This window comes from Prionailurus viverrinus, chromosome B2 (assembly GCF_022837055.1).
Source record: "Prionailurus viverrinus isolate Anna chromosome B2, UM_Priviv_1.0, whole genome shotgun sequence".
NCBI classification, from domain to species: Eukaryota; Metazoa; Chordata; class Mammalia; order Carnivora; family Felidae; genus Prionailurus; species Prionailurus viverrinus.
Genome location: NC_062565.1, coordinates 72230277 through 72240135, shown reverse-complemented (window position 1 = coordinate 72240135; position 9859 = coordinate 72230277). Strand labels below are relative to the sequence as shown.

Below are 9859 nucleotides of genomic sequence, written 5' to 3'. Positions count from 1 at the left end.
CAGAAGAAGAGAAATAATAAAGATCAGAGCAGAAATAAACAATATAGAATCTAAAAACACAGTAGAGCATATCAATGAAACTAAGAGTTGGTTTTTTTGAAAAAATAAACAAAATTGATAAACCTCTAGCCAGGCTTCTCAAAAAGAAAAGGGAGAGGACCCAAATAGATAAAATCATGAATGAAAATGGAATTATTACAACCAATCCCTCAGAAATACAAGCAATTTTTGGGGAATAATATGAAAAAGTATATGCCAACAAACTGGACAACCTGGAAGAAATGGACAAATTCCTAAGCATCCACACACTTCCAAAACTCAAAAGGGAAGAAATAGAAAATTTGAACAGACCCATAACCAGTGAAGAAATTGAATCAGTTATCAAAAATCTCCCAACAAATAAGAGTCCAGGAGCAGATGGTTTCCCTGGGGAATTCTACCAGACATTTAAAGCAGAGAAAATACCTATCCTTCTCAAGCTGTTCCAAAAAATAGAAAGGGAAGGAAAACTTCTAGACTCACTCTATGAAGCCAGCATTACTTTATTCCTAAACCAGAGACCCAGCAAAAAAAAGAGAACTACAGGCCAATATCCCTGATGAATATGGATGCAAAAATTCTCAACAAGATACTCGCAAATCGAATTCAACAGCATATAAAAAGAATTATTCATACATCACATTAATAAAAGAAAAAAGATAAGAACCATACGATCTTGTCAATCGATGCAGAAAAAGCATTTGACACAGTTCAGCATTTTTTCTTAATAAAAACCCTCGAGAAAGTCGGGATAGAAGGAACATACTTAAAGATCATAAAAGCCATTTATGAAAAGCCCACAGCTAATATCATCCTCAATGGGGAAAAACTGAGAGCTTTCCCCCTGAGATCAGGAACACGACAGGTCCACTCTCACAGCTGTTGTTGAACATGATGTTGGAAGTTCTAGCATCAGTAATCAGACAACAAAAGGAAATCAAAGGCATCAAAATTGGCAAAGATGAAGTCAAGCTTTCACTTTTTGCAGATGACATGATACTATACATAGGAAACCCGACAGACTCCACCATAAGTCTGCTAGAACTGATACAGGAATTCAGCAATGTCTCAGGATACAAAATCAATGTACAGAAATCAGTTTCATTCTTATACACTAATAATGAAGCAACAGAAAGACAAAGAAACTGATCTCATTTACAATTGCACCAAGAATCATAAAATACCTAGGAATAAACCTAACCAAAGATGTAAATATCTGTATGCTGAAAACTATAGAAAGCTTATGAAAGAAATTGAAGAAGATATAAAGAAATGGAAAAACATTCCATGCTTATGGATTGGAAGAATAAATATTGTTAAAATGTCAATACTACCCAAAGCTATCTACACATTCAATGCAATCCCAATCAAAATTGCACCAACATTCTTCTCGAAGCTAGAATAAGCAATCCTAAAATTTGTATGGAACCACAGTAATAGCCAAAGTAATATTGAAAAAGAAGCGGGAGGCATCACAATCCCAGACTTTAGCCTCTACTACAAAGCTGTCATCATCAAGGCAGCATGGTATTGGCACAAAAACAGACACATGGGCCAATGGAATAGAATAGAGACTCCAGAATTGGACCCACAAATGTATGGCCAACTAATCTTTGACAAAGCAGGAAAGAATATCCGATGGAAAAAAAGACAGTCTCTTTAACAAATGGTGCTGGGAGAACAGGACAACAACATGCAGAAGAATGAAACTAGACCACTTTGTTACACCATTCAGAAAAATAAACTCAAAATGGATGAAGGACCTGAATGTGAGACAGGAAACCATCAAGACCCTAGAGGAGAAAACGGGAAAAAAAACCTCTGTGACCTCAGCTGCAGCAATTTCTTACTTGACACATCTCCAAAGGCAAGGGAATTAAAAGCAAAAATGAACTATTGGGACCTCATGAAGATAAAAATCTTCTGGACTGCAAAGGAAACAACAAGACTAAAAGGCAACCAATGGAATGGGAAAAGATATTTGCAAATGACATATCAGACAAAGGGCTAGTATCCAAAATCTATAAAGAACTCACCAAACTCCACACCCAAGAAACAAATAATCTAGTGAAGAAATGGGCATAAGACATGAATAGACACTTTTCTAAAGAAGACATCCAGATGGCCAACAGGCACAAGAAAAGATGCTCAATGTCCCTTCTCATCAGGGAAATACAAATCAAAACCACACTGAGATACCACCTGACGCCAGTCAGAGTGGCTAAAATGCACAACTCAGGAGTCTATAGATGCTGGAGAGGATGTGGAGAAACGGGAACACTCTTGCACTGTTGATGGGAATGCAAACTGGTGCAGCCGCTCTGGAAAACAGTGTGGAGGTTCCTCAAAAAAATTAAAAGTAGATCTACCCTATGACCCAGCAAAATCACTGCTAGGAATTTACCCAAGGGATACAGGAGTACTGATGCATAGGGGCACTTGTACCCCAATGTTTATAGCAGTACTTTCAACAATAGCCAAATTATGGAAAGAGCCTAAATGTCCATCAACTGATGAATGGATAAAGATGTGGGTTTTTTTATACAATAAATTTCATATTTAAAAAAAAGATGTGGTTTATATGTACAATGTAATACTACTTGGCAATGAGAAAGAATGAAACCTGGTCATTTGTAGCAACGTGGATGGAACTGGAGAGTGTTATGCTAAGTGAAATAAGTCAGGCAGAGAAAGACAGATACCATATGTTTTCACTCATATGTGGATACTGAGAAACTCAACAGAAGACCGGGGGGGAGGAGAAGGGGGAAGAAAAAAAAGGTTACAGAGAGGCAAGGAGGCAAACCATAAGAGACTCTTAAATACTGAGAATAAACTGAGGGTTGATGGGGGGTGGGGGGGGAGGGGAAAGTGGGTGATGGGCATTGAGGAGGGCACCTGTTGGGATGAGCACTGGGTGTTGTATGGAAACCAATTTCACAACAAATTATATATATTAAATAAATAAATAAATAAATAAATAAACAAATGTGATGAAAAGGCTAAATAAATAATGGGTTACACAAACACACACGCACACGTACATACATGAATAAGAAATTGCTAAGGCAATTAAAAACTATTATCCATTGGACATTGCTTCTTTGGTAATTCAATGAATAATTTCTTCAGAAACTTTTCAAGTAAAGTTCAAACTATTAAAGATAAAATTATATTTTAAAATCAATTACTGGGTCACCTAGTTGGCTCAGTCAAAGAGAATGTGAGTCTTGATCTTGAGGTTGTGAGTTTGAGCCCCATGGTGGTCATGGAGATTAAATAAGAGAGAGAGAGAGAGAGAGAGAGAGAGAGAGAAAGAAAATCAATTACTAATGACACACAGTATGATTCCATTTATATGAAGTTCTAGAATAGGCAAATTAATAATAATATAAAAACTCAGAACAAATATATTGGGAATGCAGTAGCATCTGTTGCCATCCAGAAATTACCCCCAATTTAACAGATTAAAATAACAAACAATTATTATCAAATAGTTTCTGATATTTGGGAGTGCCATAGCCCAAAAGGTCTGGTTCAGAATCTCTCATGAGACTCAAATCGGGAGAATGGCCAGGACTGCAGTCATCTAATGGTTTGACCAGGGCTGGCTGATTCATTGCTAATATGGCTCACTCAGATGGTTGTTGGCAAAGGTTTCAGGTCCCTACTGACTCAGGCCTCAGTAGGCCTCAGTTCCTTGCCACAGTGCCTTGAGTATCTTCACAGCGTGACAGCTGACCTTTCCCAGAAAAAGTGATCCAAAAGAGAGCAAGATGAAATCTGAAATGTCTTTACAGATACACTGCATCATATCTATAACGTCCTATGGGTTACCTTAGTCAATCTTATTCAGTGTGGGAGGAGACTATACAAGGGAATATGGTGATCTCTGTGGACCATCTTAGAGGCTGGCTACCATAAGGGGTAGGGGTTAACTGGGAGGAGACTTTCTGGTGAAATACAAATGTTCTATAGTATAACAAATACACAAGAGACATGTGTACATACCTTTGTTCAAACTGTATACCTAAGATGTGCACATTTCAATAAAGGTATATACATTTTATATAAAATGAAGTATAAATAATAATAATCAGGAAGGGGTGGAGAGTGGATGGAGGATATAATAGTGGTAAAATATTGATAACTTATGAAGATGGATGGATTGGTACAGGTGAATTAATTACACTAAAATACTATACTTTATAAAATTGCAATTCTGAGGGTTATTTAGAAAAAATCAGGGAACTAAAGAACTGAACATATATCATATTTATCCAAAGATGCATCAAAAAAGCTTTAACTTGATATTCATGGAAATGTTTTAAACTGAGTCACACACAACTCTGCCTTATTAAGTTGCATATATGAAAGTATATGCATATGTGTGTATGGAAGGAGGTTCTTACTGTCTCCAGGTTATCATTATGCCCGGTATCATTATTGTACTGTTCTGTAAGAAAAGCTTTTTTGGACTAAAGTCACCTGAGGGATAGTTTCGGTTGATTTACCTGATAGAATTTCAAGCCCTTTTCTTAGAAGTGACTCTGTAAATACTAAATAACACCCCAAATTTCCCAATGGTAGTTAACTCCTACAAAAGCATTGTACACAAATGTCCCAGATGACTTTGCTTTTTTGAAATCTGTCCTCTTTTTATTACATTGTTTTTGCCTTCTCTCTTCCTGTTAAGCTAACAAGCTTTCACAGATTCAGCCCTAGAGCATTCTCCACTTTGAACACTGATCCCACTCCACTGAGGACTAAAGAACCAGGCAGTAGTTCTACCTAGAGACACCACAACTTAATGCTTAAGAGCAGAGCAGAGGCACCAGAGACAAATCACAATGCCACCACCAATGATATATTATTTCACTTGTCTATGTTTTTTTAACCTTTCTATGTCTCCTTTTCTTATGTGTGAAATGAGCTTAATCACAGTACAGCAGAGGACTATTGTCAGAATTAAATGAGCTAATACTTGTAAAATGTTCAGGACAATGCCAAAGCATCACAGATATATTGCATCCAAAATAAACTCTAAGGAATTCCTGCTTTGCTGCTTCAAGTAGTAAATAAAGGGTCATGTTCCATGAATACAAATTTACAGAAAGCACACACAAGTAGAATTTACCGTTTCAATCAAAAAAGCAACCAGGTTAACTTGATATATAGAGATATTATGTTGTATAATCATATATCATTTTTTTGCTTAAAACTATAAGCAACTCACATAAGCAGTTTGAATCAGAATCCTTAACATCCTTAACCTACTTTACAATTTTGCTCATCTAATTTCAGTTATTTTCTGATACCTCATGTGAATTATCATCTTCCTTACAAATACACATTTCAAGCACCAGAGAGCCCACCCCAATAGCTGGAATTCCCAGGCTTTTGACATTTTCCCTACCTCCTCTTAATTTAGACTCCCCTGGACCCACTTCCGCATTCCTGTCTGGTCTATCTCTTTGGTAGCAGTTATGAAATTGAATAGAGGAAACCTCATTTAAAACGGGGGAGTGAGGCTGGAAGGAGAAGTTCTCACTTCATACCATTCTCTTCAACTGCAGATCCCAATCCGAAGAGATCTATCCTGCATAAAGTAGGAAGAATTGTACTTTACCACTCCAGCAGGAGGAAGAATTTCTCCATGCCAGCAACTACCTCAGCCAATGAGAAAAGACCACAACTCAGTCAATGAGAAACTGTCACCACTCTGTACTCTTGTTTTCCTCCAGTAGACTTTTGTTCAAAGCAGCCCCCCCCCCCCCCCCAGGGTCCTCCTTTTCTCTGCAAAGCGACACTCCTTTCCTTTGATCTCCAGATTTGCCTGTGGTTTTACCATACCTCACATGACCTGAATTGCGATTCCTCTGCTATTCCTGAATAAAGCCATTTGGCTGGTAAAATAACTGAATGTTCTAAGGTCAATATTACTTGGTGTCAGATGAGTAGGATCCAGAGAAGAACCCCAGCAACTCCAAGGCTGGTGAGAAACAGGTGGTGGTACCCACTGAACCCAGTGAGCTCTCACTGCTTTTTGGTTGATGCTGGAGTTTGAGGTTAAGTTTTCTCCTGGATTAAAGACCCACTCTCTATGTGTTTTGAGCTCTCCAGGCGTAATCTGGGATCTGCTTAAAAGCTTTATCTTTTCTGTTTTTGTGAAAGCTTTGTCTTTTCTGGTGAGTTCTTTTTTGTTTTGTTGAACCTTGGTTTTGAGTAATGAAATCCCAATCCTCTAAACTGTCTCAGGAGAGCCATTTTTCTGGGACCCTCACTTAGTTTTAAACCCTACGGTTTAAACCCTATGGCCCTCCTCATGAACATTTTTAATTACATGGGCCAATTTAGCTAAAGATAATTTAAACCACAATGGCTACTACAGGGAACTTTCAATCTCCCCAAACGTTTTTTTTCAGAACTAAATTGCCATGGCTCTAAATGAAATGATAATAATAATAATAATAATAATGCCTATTTTAACTTGTAACCTGAGGCTTCCAGACATTTTCAGGATTCTAACACCTCTTTACAAAATACCATTTACAAATTCACCAAGGTGAACAATTAATGGAAGACAAAAACCTTCTGAGGCCTTTCTCCCTTCCTCCATGCTCTTTGTGTCAGGCACCCTCTTGCTCACCTCACCCTCCTTCTTTGTCTCCAGGTATGCAACAGACATTTTATGCCAGATGTCCTGACACCATCTCTCTTTTTTCCTCCTGCACTGGCTCCACATTCTTTATACCCTCTATTTCTTCATTCTAATCTTTTCATGGAACTTCCCTTTTTCTTCAAACCTCACCCATTTCTTCCTCTCCCCAACCTATTACAAACCTGCTCTTTTAGGGCTAGGAGCTGACTCTGTGGTGGGCACTGTCGTCTGGGAGCATTGCAGAGACCTCCACCCAAGAAGGCCCCCCCTCCCCGGGCCGCTCACCTCTTACCGTCGAGTCCCTTCGCCTCGTGAGCATGTCGGATTTGATATCGTGGGGTGAGGTGAGAGCAGGCCCAGGGAGGGAGGTTACCGCAGAGGAGCCACAGTCACAGTCAAGATGATAGAGGTACTGACAACAACTGACTCTCAGAAACTGCTACACCAGCTGAATGCTCTGTTGGAGCAGGAGTGCAGATGTCAGCCAAAGGTCTGTGGCTTGAGACTAATTGAATCTGCACGCGATAACGGCCTCAGAATGACTGCAAGGCTAAGGGACTTTGAAGTAAAAGATCTTCCTAGTCTAACTCAGTTCTTTGGCTTTGACACAGAGACACTTTCTCTAGCTGTGAATTTACTGGACAGATTCCTGTCCCAAACGAAGGTACAGACCTTGGGTGTGTTGGGCTGAGCTGCTTCTGTTGGGCTATAAAACCAATAGAAGAGGAAAGGAATGTCCCATTGGCAACTGACTTGATCCGAATAAGCCAGCATAGGTTCACGGTTTCAGACTTGATGAGAATGGAAAAGATTGTATCGGAGAAGGTATGTTGGAAAGTCAAAGCTACTATCGCCTTTCAATTTCTGCAACTCTACTATTCATTCACTCAAGAGAACTTGCCATTGAAAGAAGAATAGCCTTAATTTTGAAAGACTAGAAGCTCAACTTAAGGCATGCCACTGCAGGATCATATTTTCTAAAGCCAAGCCTTCTGTGTTGGCATTGTCTATCATTGCACTGGTGATCCAAGCACACAAGTGTGTAGAGTTAACAGAAGGAATAGAATGTCTTTAGACACATTCCAAGATAAACGGCAGAGATTTGACCTTCTGGTAAGAGCTTGTATCCAAGTGTTTAACTGAAATTCATCAAACAAGTGTTCCAGACCAAATGTTCAGAAGTTGAAATGGATTGTTTCTGGATGTACTGCATGACAGTTGAAGCATAGTTACTACAGAATAACCCACCTTCCAACAATTCCTGAAATGGTCCCTTAATTGGATTGTTACAACAACAAAATACTCCTCTGAAGCCTTTCTCCACAATCCTAAGCTATAGATTCCATAATACTATAATGGGTTTAAGCTGTGAAGCCTCAAAACATCACGAAGAGATTAGCATTGATGTTCTCAGATTTGGGAAAACTACCTAATTAACATGGTGTAGTGGAACTATAATTAAATTTGAATTCATCTGTGAGGCATACAAGTCAAAGCTAAGAGTATAAATGTGAAATGTTAATAACAAGCCTGGGAAGGTAAACTGTGAATCTTCATTTCAAACTTTGACCCAACTTTCTAGATTGAGTCAGTATATTGTATTTAGATGGTATTAAAACTGGTAACCTAATTAAATTCTAAATTATGAGGTATACATTAAACCAACATTTCACAAATGCACTTCTAAGGCATAACAAGGGTTACTATTCTAGGCAGGGAAAATGGTTTCTTGGTACCTGTAGTGCAAATAATAGATAATCCAGAGATGTGGACTTTATTGCTACTTGGGAATTACATTTAAATTTGAGGGAGTTTTATCAAAGCAAAACTACAGACCTAGTCATTTTGGCATATTAGGTTATCTTTAATATTTTTCTAAAAAACAGGTAATATTTGTATCCATGACAAAACTTATACAATATCCACTGTCTCCATCTAATCCCATCAAGAAAAACTGGTTTTATTGTGAAATTCAACATAAATTAACTTTGGTCCAAAAACTTGACTTAACACTCCATAAGTTTTTACTAAGGGCTGTTTTTATAAAACTTGCTATTCTAGGGGCACTGAGTGGCTCAGTCAGTTAAGCATCCAACTTTGGCTCAGGTTTGTGAGCCCTGCATTGTGCCCTCTGCTGTCAATGCAGAGCCTGCTTTAGGTCCTCTGCTGCCTTCTCTCTCTTGGGGAGAGTGCCTCCCCCAGTGGCACTCTCTCAAAAAAAACAAAAACAAAAAAAAATTAAAAAAAAAAAACAACTGCTCCTTTAAAGGCAGACCCTCTGAGGAGCCAAATGCTAAACCCCGAGTTTCTGACAGTCCCTACCTAAAGCTGAACTACAAGTGACAAACACTTTCCCAAAGTGATTGAGGATCCTCAAAAATTTGCTGAGGAGTTTAACATAGTTACTGAGACTTATCAACCCAGTTTCTCACTTTTATATCAGGTCCACATGCTTTTCAGCAGAGCCAGGCATAACTCTGGATGAACACTGTCAATTGGGACAATCTTGGAAGGTCTCTAGAAGTCTGAGAACTACAAGGCATGACCATCTGCCTTGTTATATGATCAAGTTCATGCAACTTCTGCTAAGCAACCTCACCAGTCCGTTGCTAGGGCTTTCCCCAAACCTACTGATTGGAATAAGATTCAGGCTTATGCCCAGAAGCCCGGTGAGCCCATGTATGATTATTATAGCCAGCTCCAAATTGTTGTTGTTGCTGTTTTACGTTTATTTATTTATTTTGAGAGAGAGTGCAGAAGGGGCAGGAAAGAGGGAGACAGAGAATCCCCAGCAGGCTCTGAACTGTCAGCACAGAGCCGAATGCAGGGCTCAAACTCACGAACTGTGAGATCATGACCCGAGCCAAAACCAAGAGTTGGATGCTTATCCTACTGAGCCACTAGGGTGCCCCTCCAAATTGTTTTTAAAGAAAAATCTGGTCTACCTTTAAATGTTGAATCCAGTTGGGGTCTTGTAACTCTATGTTCATCAATGGGCTGAACCCACTGGGATCTTTCTCTTCTAGTTAAAAGGACCAGGATGGAATGGGGAACTAGGTCCACTCCAAATTTAATTTGGCCAATCACCTTGCCAGCACCCTACATGAGTCAACCAAAAGAAAGTCCACCAAAATTCTTACTATTCAACTCTGGCAAATG

At 38.9% G+C, this 9859-nt stretch overlaps 1 pseudogene; it reads left to right on the top strand.

The window, feature by feature from the left end:
- Positions 1-7012: 7012 nt before the first annotated feature.
- On the top strand, positions 7013-8067 carry LOC125166757 (cyclin-G1-like; annotated as a pseudogene).
- The last annotated feature ends 1792 nt before the right edge of the window (positions 8068-9859 follow it).